Below are 12,483 nucleotides of genomic sequence, written 5' to 3'. Positions count from 1 at the left end.
AGGGAAACATCCTCTCTCTGATTTAGCTATTTATTGGATAAAAACCTTCCTCTTGGAACACCAGGCAAGGCATTTTCTTTGAACCTGTTTGCAGCTTCTTGTAAACTGAAGAGAATTCAATCCCTCATAAGTCTTTTCTGAGAACTAACAGCATTCCTTGCCATGAGAGATGGAGGTGACCAGGGTTAACAAAGACATGGATGATGTAATAAAATAATTCAGGGCCATGTTTTTGTCTCTGTCAAAAGAGATCTGATCCTTCTGAATAGGGACAACAGCTTTATTTGAAGTAGTCTGCTTCAGAAAGAATTTATCCAGCAGTGCTCAAATTCTCCTCCTTTCCAATCTTACTTTTGCAAGTCAAAAGGGGGAGAATAAGATGCTGGGCCACAAAAGTCTAAAATGAGGTAAGCATTTCAATTTAAGTTGCTTTCTAGATAAAACTGCAATATATAGTATAAACTGCACTCCTAATCATTACCTGGAAGAGGATACTTTCTGTCAATCTGGCACAATTCTCGGGGGAAAAAAAAAAAAAAAGTGGTGATTTTGAGATTAAATATGGTTTTAGAAAAGAAAACTAGTCAGGAAGACTCATGGAGCAAGAGAGTTCACAGAACAAGAAAATGCCAAGCACATTTTTCCTAGATTGTAACTCAGGGATCCTGAACAGATACCAATCTCCACTTCGCTATTTGCCAAAGATCATGAAGGCAGTCCCTGAAAGACTTCTCTTCCCTATTAAGATGGGGGGAAACTCACTTAGTTGATACAGGTAGTGTTTATAATGCCACATACAGTGCATATGAAAAGGCCCCACTGTACTATTATCAAAGAACTTGACAGCAAAGTGATCATGGAGACATGCCTGTATTATCTTAAAGAAACCATTTTTACAAATATTCACTGTTCTCTGGATGGGAATTCTCAGACAACTTCAGTCCGGTGGATCTGGGTCTTATTTGAACCTCCTCTAAGGCTTGGTTTATGCAGTAGAGTATATGGACAAGGAATGTCTTATTCTACTGTACTAAATCCACCCTAGTCTTGAAAATAGCTGCAGCATTTTGGATTGTGGAGTTCCCCCAGAGCAGCGTATCATCCCAGCAGCAGGACTGCACTGCAGGCAGGAAGAAGGGGGGTGAGGATCCCAGCTCCCCAAGCTATTTGAGCACGCACAGAATCATGTGATTGCAAGAAATCTTCATGCACCTAATTTTGAAGAAAAAACTAGTATTTTTGTCAGCTTTGCTGAAAAGTAAATACTGTGACTATATTATAAGTAATACTAGAGGCTTTAGATACTTATTACAACTGTGACCTGACCCATTTTCAGACCTTTAAAGCTAGAACTGCTTGGCAAAGAGGCAAAAATGTGTGCAGATATATCCTGTGGCAAGGAAACAGAGTGACCCCATCAAAAAATATCCGAAAGACAGGAGAGAGTGTAGACTGAAAGACAGCACTGATAGCAGAGTAACAAGTGGCCATTAGTGCAATGGCAGAGTTAAAGCAGGTATTAGGAAGACAGGCTTCAAAGGAATCGTCAAGCCCAACACTCCCACCACAAGCCACTGCAGAGCCCAGAATAGTCCACAACATGATCAACCTCACAGCATACAGCTATAAGTTACTCAGTGTACCCGTACAAAATCTTCAGGGGAAACCATGGTGGTCACCACCAACTGGGTGCTGAGAAGAGCAAGCAATTTGTTAGACCAAAGTGCATAAGTGATCTTAAGTTTACTCCCCAACTTGTTGTTTACCTATTGTTTGGTTTTTGTTTTTAAACTCTGACCCAGTGCCCACTGTTGCATAGTCACATAACCAAGATAATCCCATGCCATGATACGGCATGGATACACTTCTCCTTCCATGTTGAGTAATACTAGAAACTGAAAACCCAGGAGTCCAAAAATAGTAATTTGTGCTAGATCACATCAAGGTCATTTAAATTGCAGAAATATGAGGTTCCTAAGCCAAGGAGCTTAAGTTGCAATGTGAAAAACACACTAGGGACAGATCCACAAAGGAATTCAGTTCAACTCCTTCCAAATCAAGAGAAAATTTCCATTGGTTTGTATCAACTGTAGCTCTGATCTGTAGGCTGTAAATAACTTTCACCACAAACACGTACAATACAAATGCCACTACACCTTTCTACACCCCGCCCCCAATCTTTCTGTACTCTTTTCTGTCTTACATAGATCACCTAGCTCACCTCAAAGAATGATTCGTTAGCTACATTCAGTACTGCACAAGTAGAAAGGTGTTTTTAGGGGTACAGACAAAATATAATACTTGGCTTCTATGATAGCTATCAAAAACAAAATGACAAATGAGAGTCCTCCCAGGGTCATAAGCAAACACTAATGATCTCTCATAAGAAGTCCTCCCAAAACTGCCACGGGAAGAATAGTTATACATAAAAAAAAAAAGAGTATAGTTATCTATAACATTGCTGTTATAGAGATATAGATATAATCTATATCATTGCTGCTAGTAATGATCAGTATATGCATGACAGGGCTGAAATGAAACAAAACATCCAACATAATGTTCCGTAAATTCCTTTACGGAAAGGGTGGTCAGGCATTGGAACAGGCTGCCCAGAGAGGTGGTGGAATCACCATCCCTGGAGGCGTTTAAAAAACGGGTAGATGTGGCACTTCGGGATATGGTTTAGTCTGGTCTACCCTTGATTAGTCTAGAGTGGGCTTGGTAGTGTAGGTTAATGGTTGGACTGGATGATCTTAAAGGTCTTTTCCAACCTAGATGATTCTATGATTCTATGATTCTATAAAACGCTCCACTTCAGCCCCCAGTTTTTTTAATTAATTTATTTTTTTAAAACTGAATTCAGAGAAACCATTACTACATCATGCCTGATTAGCAGCAGGTACTGACACAGATGGGAAGACAGTGACACCACCAACAAAACAGAGGTAGAAATGGTTTTGGGCTGTTTCTTAGCTATCAGCGTCTAGATGGAGTTTTATCATATTAGCAAAGGAACATACTATACCTATGTCCAGTGAGGAATTATCAACAGTGAAAAATTTCAGCAAGCATCATTAAAATGTCCACTGTAGTATCACATCGAGATTACACTAGGACTCAGCACATCAGAAAGGCACGATCACTAGTAATAGGCTGCTACTGACTTAGACTACCAACCAGCCCAGGCTCCCAGTGGTGCTGAGCCCTGGGACCAGGCAGAGAACTGAGCTGAAGAGAGAAGCAAGAGACACCACCAGGGCGCAAGCCCCACAGCACTATTTCCCATTTCCTTTTTGTATTCAGTTTGCTGAGCTCTTCTTTCTGTGCACACTTAATCCATTAAGCATCCTGTGAATACGTACTTAGAGTCTAATGACTTTTCTTGATCTCGTCTCTTTCATTACTAAAGCTGGAAATTAATGGACAGAAACCTCTGCCACCATTACAGCATACTTTGCATTAAGGAGCATATCCCAGGCACACAAGCCATCAGCAGCTTATTCAGGGAACTGACAAAGAGGAGACTTCCGGAACACACTTCAGTGCCTTACTTCTGCGGCTGTACTTCCCTGAAAGGTAGGAAGGAAATACCAGTGCAATAGGAATGATCCTCCCATGAATGAGGAAAACCAGCCAGCACCAGTGTGAACAGCAGTAGTAATTTCTTGAGGACCAAAAAGCACTCATTAACAGTTGAAAAAAGGCTAATTTCTTGACACCAAATCTGGTGATCAATTTTACTTGGCTTTCTCTCTTTATACCTTCGCATTTAGGTCTTGGCAAAGTAAAACACAAGTTTACAAAATAGATTTTATTTTACTTTTAATAATTTTATAAAAGGTATGTTAAAGCAAAGAATTTGTTTGGGCATTCTGGGTTTTTCAGAGCATTTTATAACGCTGTATGGCAGGATAAACTTCCTGTAAGATTTTGTTTGACAGCCCGTAGTATACACACAAGATGGTCTTAATCATTCCTCCCTACATAAAGCACATGTTTGTCCGTGTTTCAGTTAGACAAATAACACCTAGTACTTAATAGTACTTTTCAAAGCACTTTAAAACAATAGTGAACTAATTGTTGGTGTGAGGTAGGTAAGTATCTAGCAGGTAAGTATGACCCTGTTTTATGGATTGGGAAACAGATTAAAGGGTTTGTGAATCAGCCTCACCTCTTGGGTGTATGCTTCAGGATCTGACACGGGCACTCTCACAAAAGGTAGGAAGGTTGGGGTTTTTTTAGACTATGAGAGGAAACACTGATAGAAAGTCATAAATGCACACTATAAACTAAACAAGTTAACAAAAATCCCAGACCTAGATTTTAGTCCAATCTGAAAAAACCAAAATGTTCATGACTTCAGGAAAGCTATAAAATTGTACATGGCATTCTCTTCAGGTATTTAAGACATCAGTAAAACATAGACTACAGGCGTTTGATCATGCTACATGCCAGAGTCTGCATTCGGTTTTTTTTGCTCTCATGAAGGAAAATTATCATTTCAGTGAGATTCTGAAGTATGTGCCAACACAGAAAAAGGTGGCAAATAATTAACTTTCTAAAAAACTATTTAACTCTTACTATACAAGATGAGTACCTGAAACACCTCCCTCCTCTTCCCTTCCGCATTAGAGACCTCCTTCCTTCAGCAGGTTCAAGAATTCAACAAACTAATTGAAACTTGGCCTATACTCGCATGAGGAAATGGCTATTTCACACGCCCATAGAAAGTCTAAGAGTAAATGCTATTTGCTGCAAAGCCGTTCTTTAATTTTCTTGTTTGAGAACAGACCTCCAGGATTGTCCAGCTAGAGATTTTACTTATATCAATGCAGACTTAACTGAAGAGCAGCTTGTGTAAAAGTTGCAACTTGACAAGAGTTAATGTAAACCATCTGAACAACAATTACTGATTGATAAATTCTATTTAAAAAAAAAATGAAATTACTTGTACAGAAGCTGTGGAGAAAGATGGTTAGAAGCACATCTGCACAGAATCCTAACAAGCAATGCAGTAATGTTACATGGCAGGTTTTTCCTGCATGGCTTCTCCCACAGCTTACAGAAGTCCTCCACCTCCTCTGAACCTGCAGGGATTTGGTCCACATTCCACCATCACTATCTGCAGTAACAGGCTGGTTTGGTGGGGCACTGCTTTTTCCACCTTCTCCACTTATGAATTCAGCATGCTATTTTATCTTCAGTCATTAAAAAAGCCACTCCAAAAGATGACAACACCTCTCAGGGAACATGCAATGCATAACCAGGAAAAACTGACATTGCAGGGGTCTCTTACTACAAATATCATGGAATAGCATTCCTCTGAAATATCTGCCCACAATTTTAGAAAGTCCTGTGGCCTGGAAGTTTTAAGCTCAGGTGATTTAATTGACCCTTTGCATGAAGTGCAGCAGAAATGTTTCCATAATCAAGAATTACACAAGGAGTTAGTACCACATTTAATTTTCTTCAACTGTCTCTCTTCCCCCCCCCCCCCCCCCTTAAACCAAACAGGGAGGGGAAAAAAAAAATATCAATACACAGCAGTCTGACTGTTGCAGTTGGCTCACTCATATTCAAGGAGCAGCAGTAGAAATAGCTGTAAAGCAGAAAGCCATGTCAAACTACTGTCGACTACATTCATGGCAGAAAGGTAGCGAGTGTCTCTCTTTTCTATTTGGCAAGGACAAGCTGATTATAAAGCTCCATCCTTGACCTCATCTCCAGTCTTTAAAAGCATGTACTTGTTTATAGTACTAAAAGTAGAGGAGGACTCAAAGTCATTTGGCTTCAGTGAAGGAAACACAATGCTCATTTGGGGGCTGTGCATCAGTATGAGGAACAACGCTGCTCAGCTCACTGCCCATTTAGCCTATTAGCCACATTTTCAAGTGGCCTCTTGGGATTTAAACACTTAGGAGTAAGGAAACAGTTAAAAATGCTTTGGTATTTTTGAAGACTGAATCCAAGTTTCGCAGTTTGTATGCACCCTTCATTTTTAAACTAAGGTTTTAAAACATCATATAGCAGGAATCACTACACCAGTATTAATTCAGCCTCTAAGTACTGGAAGCTATTCCAGTAAGTGAATTCCAGGCACTAAACCGGACTAATTTACCTTTTATTCATAAGACATTATGAATTCCTCCTTTAAGAGCAGTAAATACAGGTTAAAGTGACTGTTGTGTCTCTTCTTCCCAATCCTTTTTCAATCTGATAACAAGCATACTTGCCTCCGTTTTCTCTTCCCAGAATGAATATCTGCTAACACACAAAACCCTAACTCACTCACTCCACTATTGCACGCAGTGAGCAGAGTAGGTTAATTCACTACAGTATTTCAAGTTTGCACACAGTGTTCAGTAAGAAAGTAACACAAACCCCTTCCTAAAGTGGCACAGAACAAGCCTACGGGCTCTGGTTGACAGTGACAGCCATGGCTCAGGTCCACAGAAAGATTCAAGAGGTTTGACACATCATGCTGCCTGGTTCTGTATATAAATCAATGCCAGGAGTTGGCCAGATTTTCAACTCTTGAAATTTTTCACACCACTAAAAAAAAAAGTGTTGTAATGTAAGTTTTTCTAAGATTTTAGAGCCATAAAGAAAAAATGTGGTAAAATTTCAAAACCAAGTCATAATCCAGTTTCAAAAGTTCAACTTTGGCATAAAAATAGGTAAAATAATTTACCAAATCCTCAGTGTTTCATTATTTAAGATTAACTAACTTTACAACCATTTGATAAATTTACAAATGTCGACCTAAACTTAGTATTTCCCCTCCTAACCCCCAAAATAACTCTTGAGGACTACTATGTACATATTTATGGTTCACATTAAGCTTCTAATCAAGTCGTGGCTGAATAATAGAAATGGTACATGATGCATACCTAGCTTTTGACCAAAGAACAGGGAGAACATAACAAATGTCTTATAGAAAAATGGAAAAAATCTTTTATGTAACATAGTACTTTGTTAGGAAAAATCATATCCAGCAACAGTGTAGTAATAGAGAAACTCCATTCTGGATCTTTCAAAGCAAGAAGTGTTTAGCAATGTATTAGCTGAAATCAAACTGTATCACAAGACAGGTTCTCTTCATCCCTTCTCTTCCTGGTTTTCACATCTTTGTCTCTGCCTGTGGTGGAAAGAGGGAAGAAAACCTTCTTTCAAGGATTTCAATGAATATTTCTTGTCTATTCAAGTGGTTCCTCATGTTTTTGTAAAATCCTCTGAAAACAGCTTTACTGAAAATACTGATTTTTAACCCCCCCAAAATAATATTTTGTCTTAAATATGAAAAATCTAATTCTGAAACTGCTTAGTGAAAACTTAAATTTAGTGAACATTTGAAGATATTACCACAGAAGGCTGCGCTTTGAGAAAAAAACTGCTTAATACTTAAATAAAGTGTAATAATACTGGAAGTACAGCTATATACATGGGTTTTATTTATTTATTTTTTTAAACACTGAACCAGTTGTAAGCACAGAATTTTGAATGTTCTAAACTAGAGAATTTGGCAAGTGTTGCCAAGGGGATTCCCTGAATTCCCAGTTCAACTGGTTTGAGGGCAGGGCTAGGGAAGAAACACCAAAGGCTTGAACAAAGAGGAAGGCAGACAAGACTGTCCCCCAGGCCAAACATGAGCAATGCTGCTCTGAGGTTGTTTTGAATAGCCAGCTCAGCCAAACTGGACCAAGCTTTTCAAACTCAGGAAGACTAAGCATTCCTAACAGGTTTTAAGAAGAAAGCAGCTGTCCTTCCTCCACCAGAAGGCAAGTCATTATGATTTTGAGAGAAGACTGGAAATAGAAAGCCAAGCTGCAAGGAAGACAACTCATCTAAAGGCTTGCAGATTTTATTAGAAAGCATCAGCACTGAAGAGGTCTCAGAAAAAGGCTTTTAACAGGAAGTGGAAGAACACAGGTTTTAAAGATGTTCAGATAGTTCTCTGCCAATAGACCAAAGGCAATTAAAACTTCAATGCATTTCCACTGGCCTACCATTTATTCACAAGCAGAAAGTGCTAATGAGACACAAAAATAAGGAGTCTGTGAAAGGGGCCAGCACCTTCTGTTTTTAATCCAGTCAAAATGTGAAAGAGGTGCATCTTCTCTCACAGAAAAATGGAGAGGAGAAAGTACAAAGTCTCTTTGAACTGAGAAAGCATCAGTTTTTGAGTTTCAGTCAGCCAGTTACAGCGACACTCACCCCAGTGGCCACGTCTAGCCTCGTCTGATCTTGACACAGCAAAGAAAATGGCTGCAAACCCCCTAAAAGCACCAGCTACATAGCAGTCTGCCAGTGCCGTGGTATTTCTACCCTATCCCTGGCAATATTCAGTTCAACAGAGCACTACTGATTGAATTCCCTTTTCATCCTATAGCAATACTACATCTTTCATCACCATTTCACAGAGGAACATTCCCCTGCAGAACGCTAGGCTTTCTCTTCTGCACATCCCCTCAGCTTGGTAGAAGCAGGCTAGCAGAGAGGAAGCATTAATTTGAAATAAGATTGCTGTTATTAATTCTGTTTCCTGTGAGTGGTTCATTTATATCAGAGGTGCAAATTTTTTGTTCCAGAAACTTCATTAAGGTTTTTCACAGTAGCCTTTCATAAACAGTTTAGACTAAAGCAGGGCTCTCTTGCCCTTGAACATAAGCCCTTACCATCGCTTACAAAATCATTTTTTTAAGTTGATACAAGGAGTCAAGGCTCACCACTGATTTCATAACGTCACATAGATTTTCCTTACAGAGCATGCTAGGAAAAGCACAAGTTACTCAGAATCGCAGCTCTACTTCTGCTTCACACACAGGCAAGCTGAGAGAAGTTCTGAGGCTCAGGCTTTATCTAGACCATGACTAACGTTAGCTATTAATAGTACTTAGACAGGGCCAAAACACATCCAGGTGAATCCTCTGGCTTCCAACAGTATCAAATCAGCTGAACAAATCTCACTCAGTTGGCAACAATCTCAAAATCAGATTTGGGCAGATGAGTATAAAACCTCTATAATAAAACCACACGGTTGCTTTAGCATAGTTGGCCATATTCTGTTCCTAGTGGCTCAGGAAATGTTTCAATGAAAGCAGTGGAACTATCCAATTCAGCAACGTCATTCAAGCCCAACACATAGTTCTTTAGATACACATGGCAATGTGCATACAAGTTCACAGAATCCATCCCTACCTACCTGAGTGGCAAAATTACAAATTAACATAATCTAATTTAATATAGTCACTCTAGGGTACAGTGACTGAATGAAACAATCCGTTTTCACAAAGAGAAAATACCCTGGCTTGTTACAGAACTGTTTCTTCATTGGAAGGCTCAAACTTCACAACACTACAGAATGCTGAATTGAGAAGGAGGAATGTTTTTTAGTGTAGTGATAGACTATCTACAAAAACAGGTTCACAGTGATAGGTGGCTGTGAGAAAAAATAGGAAGATACGACCGAGACATGAGAAACATGCAGTTTTCCCCAACAACACCTAGAACATTTCCCATGAGCAAAACTTGAACTTTCCCTTTTCTTATATTTCAAGTACGTGTGAATATGTAACAAAAAACCATGCTTGGGAAACTTTCATTGATTTTTTTAATATGTATATATTTTATTATTTTTTTAATCTATATGTCACAACAGCAAGAGACTTTAAAGGATTAGATTTTTTTCTTTGTTTTGCCTTTGGGAAGGGATGGGGGAGAGTGGGAGTCCTCCCAGCAACACTGCAGTTTACTGCAAGCTAATCCCCCATTGTAAGAAGTCGGTAGGTAAGCTACATGTTGCTGCACAAGAGCTAGACACGCCTACAGTTACCCTGCAGAAAACTCTGTATAGAAATGAAGCATCTCCAATATATTTGCATCCAGCCAACAACTAAGTCAAAAATGCTTCTCCTGTCTTGCAGGAGTTTGATATCTAAGTGTTTTAATTAATCCTAGAATAACCCTACCCAATTTTAAGGTTTTTTTATATACTGTGATCTAAAGAAGAAGTCAGAGTTTAGATTGCTAGGTTTTTTGTCTGCCCCGTTTTTCAGCTTCAAAACTAGTATTTCAGTGTATTAAGTTCAGGCAATAGTGCACAGAGGACTAAAGGAAGCTAGTAATAAAAAGGACTACATAGCTCCAAACCCCTGTAATCTTAAAACAATGCACTCCCAGTGCCAGAGCTACTCAAAATACTGTAGAATCACTGAGCTCAACATTTAATGATGTTAAGCACTGCAGCTCCTATTCTGTTAAGCTGGAAGATTTATGACAGTGGGATTTATAATGCTTAGCTCCTCAATATCAAGGCCATTTATTCACCATAATAAGAAATCTAGGAGATACTTAACACCTGACAGCAGCACAGAACCAATTTAAGTGAATTTAAGACAACTTATATATTTAATTGAAGAACTATCTAGGCGGTTGAGAAGGCACATTTGCAAAAGACCAACAGTGGATTTTGCATCTCATCTTCTGTGAAGAACAACATGGCATTTTCAAAGACTAGGAACAGTTATATTTAATGTAGGAGAAAAAGATATTTTTTCATGATTTCTACATATGGTCCCAAGTGTTACCCATTTTATGTAGTTATAGGAACATTATTTTTATGCATCAACATTCAGGTACCCAGAAATAAAATCTACTTTTGCACCGGAGCAGAAGAACTGCATAGCTGAAGTACAATTTCCACTTCTACAGAGGTCTTTATTAGGGTCCTGTCAGAAGGCATTCTTAGCACAGCCATGGTAATTGACTGCCCAACCCTTAGTCTTGTGTAAATCTCAGATCAGTGCTGCACTTTATCCATATCAAACTTTAATGTACTGAAGAAAGCATGCAGAGTCTAACAAAAGCAAGAGTGATTTGTGCATAGCTACAAACTGCAATAAGAGCCTTTAAAACATTCCTTCTGTCTTCACTAGGTGAAAAATCACTCATACCAAGGCAGTCAGCAGACTGCTTATGCATAATTTAAAAGCCTCATCTAGTTTCCACCAAGTCAATGAAAAATCCCCTACAAACCTTTGTGTCAACTGAATTGTGCCACAGGGACTGAACTGCACGATTCCTAGCTCTTACATCAGTGCTTTGTACAAGATGAACTTTGCAAAGTAAGCTGAGCTACTTGTTTTTCCTCCATTTTTGCTTTTCGCTCAAATAAAACAAAATATGAATTTAAAGCAAAAGTAGGAAAACAAAAGTAAATCCAAGCATTCTATAAACTAAACAGAAAAATCACTTCAAAAGACTACAGAGTCATGTTTCAAGTCACTGAGGTGCTTTGTGTGACATAGCACAACTTCTGGAGGGGATCAGGAAGTTTGGTAGTGCCCAGTGCTGCTCGGCACAGGACTGACAGCTTCTCCAGGGAATCTGGCAAAAGGCAGAAGATGCAGCCCAGATCACATCAAATACAGACTTAGCCATCAGGTTTTTGGTTGCTTTTTCTAATTAAAAAAAAAAAAAAAAAAAAAAGGAAAGCCAAAGTTGGAAGATTTTTGCCACAGTTACAGTATTAATTTCTAGGAGGAGGAGGAAAGGAGCAGAGCCACTTTTTGGCACATATTTGAAGTGTCTGCCGTACTGTGCAGTCAAGGCCGTACACGCTTTTGTGAGATGCCAAGAGCCTGAATAGTTAGAGTCTAAACAACTAAAAACATTAGAAAATTGGGAGCAAGGCACAAACTGTCTTTATGAAGCTTAAAAAAAAGCACACTATCTGGCACAGAGTATTTTGCCATGGTCAGGGACATACTCCAGTTTGACACGTGCACAGACAACGTTCCTGGTTACTAGCAGCTAAGCACAGTGTTTCACATTAAAAGATAAATTCTGATCTTGTGTACATCAGCATGAAGCTTCTATATCTGAAAGTTTCCAGTTTTGTGGCTATCAGCTACTAATAACACAATGTGTGGGACATGCTGTAAATAAGGAATTTTCCAAAACCCAGCAACTTGGGGCATGAAGCTTTCTAGGTCAGGTAGGGCTAACAGTTTTTCTGCTTTCTGTTTCGTGAATCTTAATCATAAATTCCTTCATGTTTTTACCTCAGTGTGCTCTCCTGCCATTACAAACATATGTTACAAAAATCAAATAATGCTTTTTAAACATTTTAGTCAGCAGTTAACTTTAAGTTTGCTCTCCTTTTTCTTTTAAGCTAGTGCAGGAAAACTTTAAAGTGGGTATTTTCTGCCAAGAGATACTCTCTTCCCCCACTGCACTGCCCAGGTACTCAGCTCTGCCGCTTGACTTTCAGATCTGCAGCTTGAACTCTGACATTTGCCAGGATTCAGCCAGTTTTACAGACGAGACTTCCTGCAGAGCTGACAGATTTGATAACATATTTTTAGAGGCTCAAAAAGGAGAAAAAAATTAGGCCACTTTTCCTTACTCTTGATGGGGTACACCAGCCCTGTTTCACTTGCAGAGACTCTTCAGATACTTGCTTTTAAGAACTGTCACGTTGGG

The sequence above is a fragment of the Pelecanus crispus genome, chromosome 7, assembly GCF_030463565.1.
Source record: "Pelecanus crispus isolate bPelCri1 chromosome 7, bPelCri1.pri, whole genome shotgun sequence".
Classification (NCBI taxonomy): Eukaryota; Metazoa; Chordata; class Aves; order Pelecaniformes; family Pelecanidae; genus Pelecanus; species Pelecanus crispus.
Note: the sequence above shows the minus strand (reverse complement) of the source record.